Raw genomic sequence first — 9046 nt, forward strand, 5'->3', positions numbered from 1 at the left:
CAGACACACGACGTGTGTTTAAAACAAAAATGTTTGCAGGACCCCTAATAGTGTGGCTATCTAAATATTTTCCTTGGACTGCTCAGAGGGTCTGCAAATGATACCTGGATTCACTGTAGCTCACCAGGATTGCCCCCAGTGTCTCAGCAGGTGCTGCATTCTTCACTGCCACCTATCTCCAGGAGCACTATGGATGCAGTTGTAGTAGTTAGAGCTTCCTTCCCAAATTATCAACCTTCCACAGTTATTCAAGTGGGGAGTAAAAGTGTCTGAATGATGGTGCCACATCAACATTTTGTGTGCTCTTTGAAACAGAAGCAGATTTGCTTGAATATTTGTTTAATAGCTTAATTAGATCTGGTTAAATCTTTACTTTGGGGGTTGCGCTGGGCATCCCTAAGTGCATGAAACATGAAAGCAGATCCTGTCTGTCTTGGGTTTTTGCGAGTAGCACTACATCAAATAAAGAGCAGTGGCTTGAAGGGCGTAGCCTGTTGATCATTCATCTGAACTTGATTAACTAAACAGATAGAATTAAATCTGTCATTTTTTAATCAAAGATGTGAATTTGAAACTTAGGGGTGGTCATGCACTTCATAAAAATGATAAGAATCAAATTACCCTAGTTCCAAAAGCTGATGTTAAAAATCAAGGTAGCTAAGTGGCATGGGGTTTTTTTATACACTGCATAATATTTGGAAAACACATGTATAGGGAAAAATTTACTGTTTGGTACCTTATTTCACTGAATATTTCAGATAATGTTCTCAAAACCTCAGATGATTATATTTATTAGTTTGTATATTTACATTTATAATAATTTATATTCATTTAGATCCAATTTATAGTAATTTAATTTCAAAAAATGTTTTGCTTATGCTATACTTTTGTTTGGTTTTAGTAATATCAGAAGATGAAGAGACTGACCAGTTTCTTTGTCATTTAGCATGTTACATTGCTACTGAAACTTTTCAACACTGAACATTTCACTGATTCCCTTTTCTCTGCCATCTGTCTGATCTGGCCTTTTTCCAAATAATGCTGCTTTCCCAGTGGACATGGTTGTTCTGGTGCAAGAGTTTTCAGACAGGGTAAGGAAAATTCACATTTTGTTCAGTTGCTTCTTTGATATTGCATATAAATATTGAATGGCCATATAAACTCTACAGTTCATAGATTCTAAGATGCACACTAAAAATACCTGTTTGTCACGAACTCTAACTTGTGCTATATTTTATTGAAAACCTGACACTGTTTGTTAAAAATATTTGATTTTCTGTCTTTATGTTTTGTGTAAGTTTGCTTATTTTGACAATTACTTTATTACAGTACCTGAAGAATGAATGTTTTGAAATTTGGTTGTCTGGTTAAAAAATGTAAAGTTCCAGATTGCATGCAGCATTGTAAAGATGTTAATTCAGCATTTTGGAAATTATTGTCTTAGGAAAGATAGTATATTTTAGAAGCTGAACAATTAGGCAGGTGCCATTTAATAGACTGTCAAGTTGGACACAAAATCACAAATCACTTCTTGACCGATATCTTAGGAAGTCTAGATTTATTTAAATTATATGTTTTGGTCATATATTGCTTTAGGTATTATATCCAAGGACATCAACAGAGAAATTACATCCTGTAGATCTAAGAAAATGCAATGCATCATTAAAAATGCATATGAAAAAGCATTGTATTTTTACGTTAATGCACAAGTGCATTAACTGTTGAAAAGGCAGAAAAATTTCACCTTCTTCCCTTATGCTAGAATCACTTTCAAGCTAGCACTTAGTGTGTTTTATCATGAGCAATTGTAATAAAAGCTACCAGATACTGACAACTTCTTTTAGGAGGAGCATATTACATTATATTTAGAACTATGTAGATCATCTCTGAACAGTGTTAGAATTTCTTGTTGGACTATTAACTCTGGGTATACCAGAATGCACTTCACAAGCTTCACTTTTTCTTTAAGAGAGAGAAATGTCTTAGGTTACCTGTAGTCCTGGTTTCAAGAAGGATTTTCATCCATTCAACTGAAAGAGCGAACCTTTGGCTTTCAGGATCTGTGGCTGTGTCAGTCACCCCCAGCCCTTGCCTGGGATGTTGAAACAGCTGTCTTCTCCTGCAGGAGCTGCAGGGCAGCACCGAGCCCTGTGCTGCTGGGACAGCACCTTGGGATTCCGTCCTCGCTTGGAGAATTCACACGGAGGGCAGCTGAAAGGTGCCAGCACTACTTAAGTCTCCCCTAGGCCATAACTTGAACATTTGCATTTCATTTATATAAAGGCCCTTTTCCAGCTCCCTGGCAGTACAAATGTTGCATTCCCTTACCCTGGTCTGAACTGCAAGTGTGGGAGTAGTGAATGTAAGCATGTTTTGACCTGCGCTGATACACTGAAAGAATGACTGGTACCAGGCAAAAAGGTGAGTCAGGAGTGCCTGAAATCAAGGCAGTCAAGGACAGCAATTTTATTCCAAAGGCAGATAAAATTGATAAAACTGACATGTTAAAAAGCTTCCTACTGAGTTTTTACCTTGATAATTCAAAAAGTCTCCTGTGAGAAATAGAAAACATTAATTTTCTGGGTTTCATCTGGTTTTTCAGAAAGTATATTTTCTACATCAGTGTAGATTTCTATAACAAGAAAGCTCTTTCTCATCTTTTGGGGGCAACCAAGTTCAGCAGATAAAGCAATTATTTTTTAGTTTATCTATAAGTTTATAATTTTTCTAGTGTTGCTGTGAGTTTTTATTACACTATTTGAAAGATCCTCAGTGATCAACATTCAATGTAATTGCCTGGAATTGTGTCTGGATTCCATTTTGTGCAATTATGATATTGGCTTACCACATTTTCTTTACTAAGCAGACACTCAGAACTCATAGTGCAGGATGTAGCTTTACAGCCAGTTATTACTCTGGTAAGCTATTTGAAAATACCCACCAGACTTTAACTTGCATGAAAACAAACATATTCTCATGTAAATTCCCGAAGAGAAAACTGACAGATTAACAAGTATGAAACAGGGAGTCTGCTCTCTTCACCAGAGTTTGCCCAAAGGCTGGGAAGCAGCTGAATTACTGGATAATATTAATACTTTGTTTTTACTGTGGAACAGATGTATGCTACCAGATCTTTTTCCTGTGGGGGAAAAAGAACACAAAACAACAACAAACACACTGACCCTCTCCACATCCCAAACTTAGCATGTTATATATGTTAGATATAAATAGAATATGATTGCTTTCAAATGTCAGCCAGCAAATTTGCCATCAATTCTTGTGAGATGAGAATCAGCCCTTGTATTTAATGAAAGATTCACTGTTACTTAATTATATGAATGCTGTCAGAAAACAGTCTTTCTGATCAGAACATAGAAATCAGGTTGTGATGTTAAGTACATTATTTTGTTGCAAATGTTTTTTGGATTAACACTGTTGACACTGAGCTCTGTTTTTGTAGACTCGGTTGCTAAAAATAGATTTATGCATGGAATTTATTTTAAAATATTACAAGGGGTTTTTTTAAAGAGGTGGAGATGTTTGAAGAGGGCAAAATCTGGATCATAGTACTTGTAACAAATGAAAAATATTTGCTATTGCTTGTTGCTTTTGTAGACTCTTAATTTCCACATTAATCTGAGAATTGATTAATCTGTAGCTTTGGATATATCTTACTGTTCTATTGTTCCTGGCAGTGTTTAAACCATCATCACTGCAAATGCCAGCTGGGGAGGACAATTAGTGCCATTGATTACTGCCGTCTTACTGCCTCTGCAAACCTGGGTGAGGTTGCTTGCTCCGTGAGGAGTCTAAGTATGAGGAGACACCTGCCATTAGGGTGTTCTAGTCGGGATGTGCTGCATGGCAGCTCTGATAACAGCCCCAAGACTGCTGCCTGAATGGTCTTGTGTCCCTGTTCTTTCTCTGCCGTGCCAGCAGCACTGCTGGTGGAGCTCTCTGAGCGCAGCTGCAGCACAGCCCGCGGTGTCTCTGCCTCCCGTGCTCATTGCTGCCCCTCCACGGCAGAGCTCTTAATCAGTCTGGGGTGCCTCAGCAAAGCTGGCATGTGTCCTAAAATCCGGCCATACAACTGAGCCCGTGCTAAATAATGTAACTTTCTGTATGAATGGCCCCTTCAAAGCCAGTAGGAGCACTCAGAAGGGCTAAAGCTCGGCTTGTGGGTCAGCAATTTTAGTATGTCTTCCTCTTTTGGAAAGGGTTATGTGGATTTGTATTTTCAAATACTGTGAAAGAGAAGCCCCTTCCACATCTAGAGCCATCCACAAAAATACTCTGGATTGCAAAGACAGCAGAACATGTCAGTCATGCTATCCTTGCACTACTCAGACATCTGTGAAAATTTCATGCTTCTGTGAGCAGATTGTCCAAAGGGCTGAATTTGGCTGCGTGTCTTTGAGTGCATACTTGCATTTTCCCTGCTGTGCCTGTCTGTTGTACGTTTTTAGTTGTCCTTGGTATTTGGGGAAAAAAAAGAAAAAGCACATATTAAATAAAAAGTATAAATAATAGGAGACAGCAGGGTTAAAATGGCAAAAAGCAAGAAAAACAGACTTGCTGTAAACCTGGAAATAGTGTTCCCAACTCCTAGTGTGTGCAGGAAATGCAGCACATATGGCACGTGGAATCACCTGGAGCTAGGCCTCTCTGTTGCACCTTGGCATAGGAGAGCAGGAACAAAGCAGAGATGCAGATTGTAACCCTTAGTGGCCTGGTGTCTGGTAAGGATGAGCTTAAGCCTGTTCTTTTACTTGGCTTCCAGTTCACAAATATGAGATGTTAAAAATAGAATCATTACTGAATGATCCCTTTTGTACTTAAATGCACTTGATATCAGTGCATTTTTGTTGATTAGAAATTTTAAATATAATTCTTTCTAGTGTGTAGGAAATACATATGAATGTAATTGTACCCTTTCTTATAGAAAAGTTGGATTTTATTATAATGACACTTCATTTATGATGCTCCTTGGAAAAGCTGTTTCTGATATTATGCTTTTAAGTGAGCTTCTCAGTGTTCCTTACAATCATTAATGAATCAGACGTTAGATAAAGACAGTGTAGGTATGGCAGCATATCATTATACAGGGGAGTAGAGTGAAGCATAAGGATGTAAATATTTACTACATCTTGCACAATGTTGAGGAAAAGATAGCTCAAAGGGTAGGATGATGTTTTTTACTGTTCATAGTGAACGCATCATAAAAAGAACCCTTAAAAATTCAAACCTTTCCTAACTTTTGCTCAGCATTGGCAAAGGATTTTGTCTGGGAAGGATTAAAAGAGAATTAAAAGAAAAAAAACCTCAGAATATCTGATATTGAGTATTTGGGGTCTTTTGCTTGTTTTGGTTTTGTATTTTAAAATTTTATTTTCTTGAAAAGGCTTCTTTTTTTTCTTTTTTTTTCTTTTTTTTTTTTTGTTGGTTTGGGTTTTGGGTTATTTCTTTGGTACTTTTTTTGCATTTTTCATTTATTTGGAAAAAGAAGGAGGATAAAAATCTTCAGAATGATAGAAAATGCTTACAGATTGATGCCAATCCATGGTATTTTATTCATACAAGAGAGGTTTGTTTAAACTCCCAAAAGTTGCTGCTTCTGTCTCCCTTTCTGCTCTAGAAAATTATTTCCTTTATTCAGCTTACTCTACCACAGATCAACTTGATACCACTATGTGCCCTGTTATACTAATGCATGTGTATCTCTGCTCAGTTTATCTGCCAAAACTTAAAGGTTTTTTCTGTATTTCATGCATTTCTAGAACAAAATGGGTATTAATTGTCATGCATCAAGCAGAACATTTTTTACTCTTTTTTTTTTTTCTTTTTTTTTTACAGGGGCATCTTCACTGTCACAGGCTGATATTACACAGTTATATGATTAACTGGAATCTTATGCTTAGAAATAGAGAAGTGCCGAGACTTTAAACTTGTGAGTATAATTACATGTATTTTTAGAAATTGAAATGAGCTTATGCAGAGATTTTCAAAATAGACCTAGAAGGAGGAACAGAAAATGTCCAGCAAAGTGTATGCATTCAGAAGTTTTAAGAACATTTGTTATATTTAAAGACAAAAATTACTTGGAACCCTAGAAAAGGCAGCAGCTGTTAGCCAGTGGAACTATTCTTCTGCACTAGTATTTTCTGTTTAATAAAATTTCTGAAATGTTGCTGTGTACTGGGATAATATATTTAAGGTGTATAAACAAGAAAATAAAATTTTTTGTCTTTTATTTTTCAAAAAGTAGTGGACTTAGGAACATAGTGTAGTCTATGATTCATGAATTGTCAGAAGAACAATGTGTATGTTCACTTGAGACAAAGAAAGCTAGAATGTTCTGACTAATTAACAGTTACTGGGGAGAAGGACTCTGCTTTTCAAAATGGTTTGTTTGCAGTAGATGAAATTTGATTAATGCAAATTATCCCTTTATCGTATTGTGGCTGTTTGAAAAAAGTGGCTTTAGTACAGTGGAATTGGTTTCAAAGGTACTTGGAAAGAACATTTAACTATAAGCACTTGAATGAAGCTGTCTCTCCCTGTGCAGACTGATTTTAACAGCCACAGGTTCTGAGCTCTGCACAGAACGCTTCAGACCAAAAGTACTACAGCTGTTTTTGTCCTTTTTCTCCTCAGTTTATATATGCTGTGACAATATAAGGGTTTTAGATCAAAGCTGAATTGCATTTGACTGCCCTGGAGCAGAGAGCAGAAGAACTTGTATCTTGAAATTAAATGCAGTGGGATTTTCAGTGAAGGTGTTGCAGTGAAGACTTAAATTCTTAAGTCTGTCCCTAACTGTTGCAGTCTCACTTTGGTCTCTGCACTGAGTTTGTGACCTGATGCCAGGAAATCCTCTCTTCAGGATAAAGTCACTACCCTGTCAGGTTTGCATTCTATAATATTCACCTTATTTTGCTTTTTGTATTTATTAAGATTAGATTTACATGTCTTAAATGTGTTGGGGGTTGCCTGAATTAGAAAAATAAGTTTTGATGACTTAATGGAAGAAAAGGAAGTGAAGAACAACAGATCTATTGAAATTTCCCACCTGAAATCCCAGGGATGAGGCAGGGGTAAAAAATCTCAGTGATGGCACTCTGAAGGGGGCAAAGAGGGGACAAATGTGAGATTTCAAATACCCTCAAATTCCTGACTGGGTTCTCTAGTTTTTATATCATTGAAGATACAAGAAGCTGCCGACCCCAGTGCTCTTTTAGAAACAGGATTTATGGAAGTTTTAGCTAGCCTAAACTGTTTTCAAAGTGGGCAGTTACTTTTTGGTTGTCTCAATCTTCATTTTTTATCACACCTATTTATTGGGTAAAAAACCCAGCAACGTTTTTCAGTGTTAGTGACACATGAATGAATGGAGCCACTGATAGTTACTGAAAGCACTAAGTAGCCAAAATTAAACATTTTATTGGTAAAAGAGGGCAGCAGCAGCTTTGATATCTCAAACTCTTTTGCTGTTGTTCCCTAAAGATTTTCGCACCAGCTACTCATCTCAGGTGGAGAAAACAGCACTTGGGGGTCAGGGAGCAAAAGTGTTCAGTGAAGAAGTTTATTCATGAGGGAAGAGTTTCTTTGGAGTTGGAAGGCAAACACAAAAAAGTAAACACAACCCACTGGATTGCAACAGGTTAGTAAATACAAATGCTGTAGCATTCCCATAAAGCTCTTTCTGTAGAGGCAACTGTTACGTGCAACGTATTGTGTTATTTTATTATGATCACATTTTTCTAAGTTATATGCCTTTTTTCATTTTGAGTATGCTTTACTTACAAAAGTTGTTTGAAGTTAGTGAATAATAACACTGAGAGACATCAAAGTTTCAGAAAAGTATGGAGAAAAGGTGTTACAATTTAGATGAATCAGTCATTATTAAGGTGTTTTGGGATCTGCTGGTTTGGCTTCTAATGTGCATTCAGAACACCATCTTGTGGCCTAAGTTTCCAGTAATGTGTTGCAGTTGTGAACTATTTTCATACCTCTCACAACAGTGCTGAGAATTGAGATACCTCTAACTCCCATGAACGTTGTGGCACAACTCCCACTGAGGTTTATAGAAGGGAGAGGAAGGATCATTAGTGGCTTTTGTGAAGTGAGGTACTGATGAAATGATCTGCATCAACCTGAATTGCTTTTGTTCCTTACACATGGAGAAATCCCTGAACAGAGGAGAGAGAATATTAATGATTCCTTTAACATCCAGGTGCTAAATTTTAGGTGGCATATTGTAAGTAAAAAAATGGCCTTTTGCAAGGGCATTGACATACTACCTTTTATTCCTTTCAGCTTGTCTTTTTAAACTGTCTGTTGTTTCTTTCTATTCATGCAAAGTTGTCAAATTGTAAACATTTCCCTATTGAAAAAATACACTTATGCCAGTAGTAAAAGTTGGCATGAAAGGTTAATCTACTGTGGACAAGCATTTCTGAACTATTCTAAAATCTCTTTTCTCACTATTCACAGCTTTGGGCTAGCAGATAAATTCTAATCATTCATAGACAGCAACTGCTTAGTTCTTTTGCAGAGAAGTTGAGATGAGAGGGTTGTATTTTGCCATATGCTCTCACTGTCCTTCAAGCATTTCTTTGTGTGTGTCTTGTTTGAGAGTTCCTTAAGATGGAGAAAAGCAGAGTTGTTCCTCAAAGAAAAGGACAGTACAGTTTTCAAGTGTCGCCCTACTTGTCAAATTTCTTGTGACTATCTCAATATAAGATGATATACAAGGACAAATAAAGGAGGTGAGGTAAAAGATTTGTAACTGAAATAATGCCAGCGCACTTCCTTTAGCCTGTACCAGACTCTGTCGTACATTAATAATTTGGCCTTAACTTGTAAGAGAGTGATCCAGGTTTTTCTGTTCTTACACTTCAGTCACAGGAGTGATAGGTTAACTGGGAGGCCAAGTCAAGCTAAGCTATAGATAGATTAGATAGATCGACAGACAGACATAGATATATATGTATAATGTTTTCATATGAGAAATACAGTGCTAATACAATGCTTTAACTGAAACATA

The sequence above is a fragment of the Zonotrichia albicollis genome, chromosome 10 (assembly GCF_047830755.1).
Source record: "Zonotrichia albicollis isolate bZonAlb1 chromosome 10, bZonAlb1.hap1, whole genome shotgun sequence".
Classification (NCBI taxonomy): Eukaryota; Metazoa; Chordata; class Aves; order Passeriformes; family Passerellidae; genus Zonotrichia; species Zonotrichia albicollis.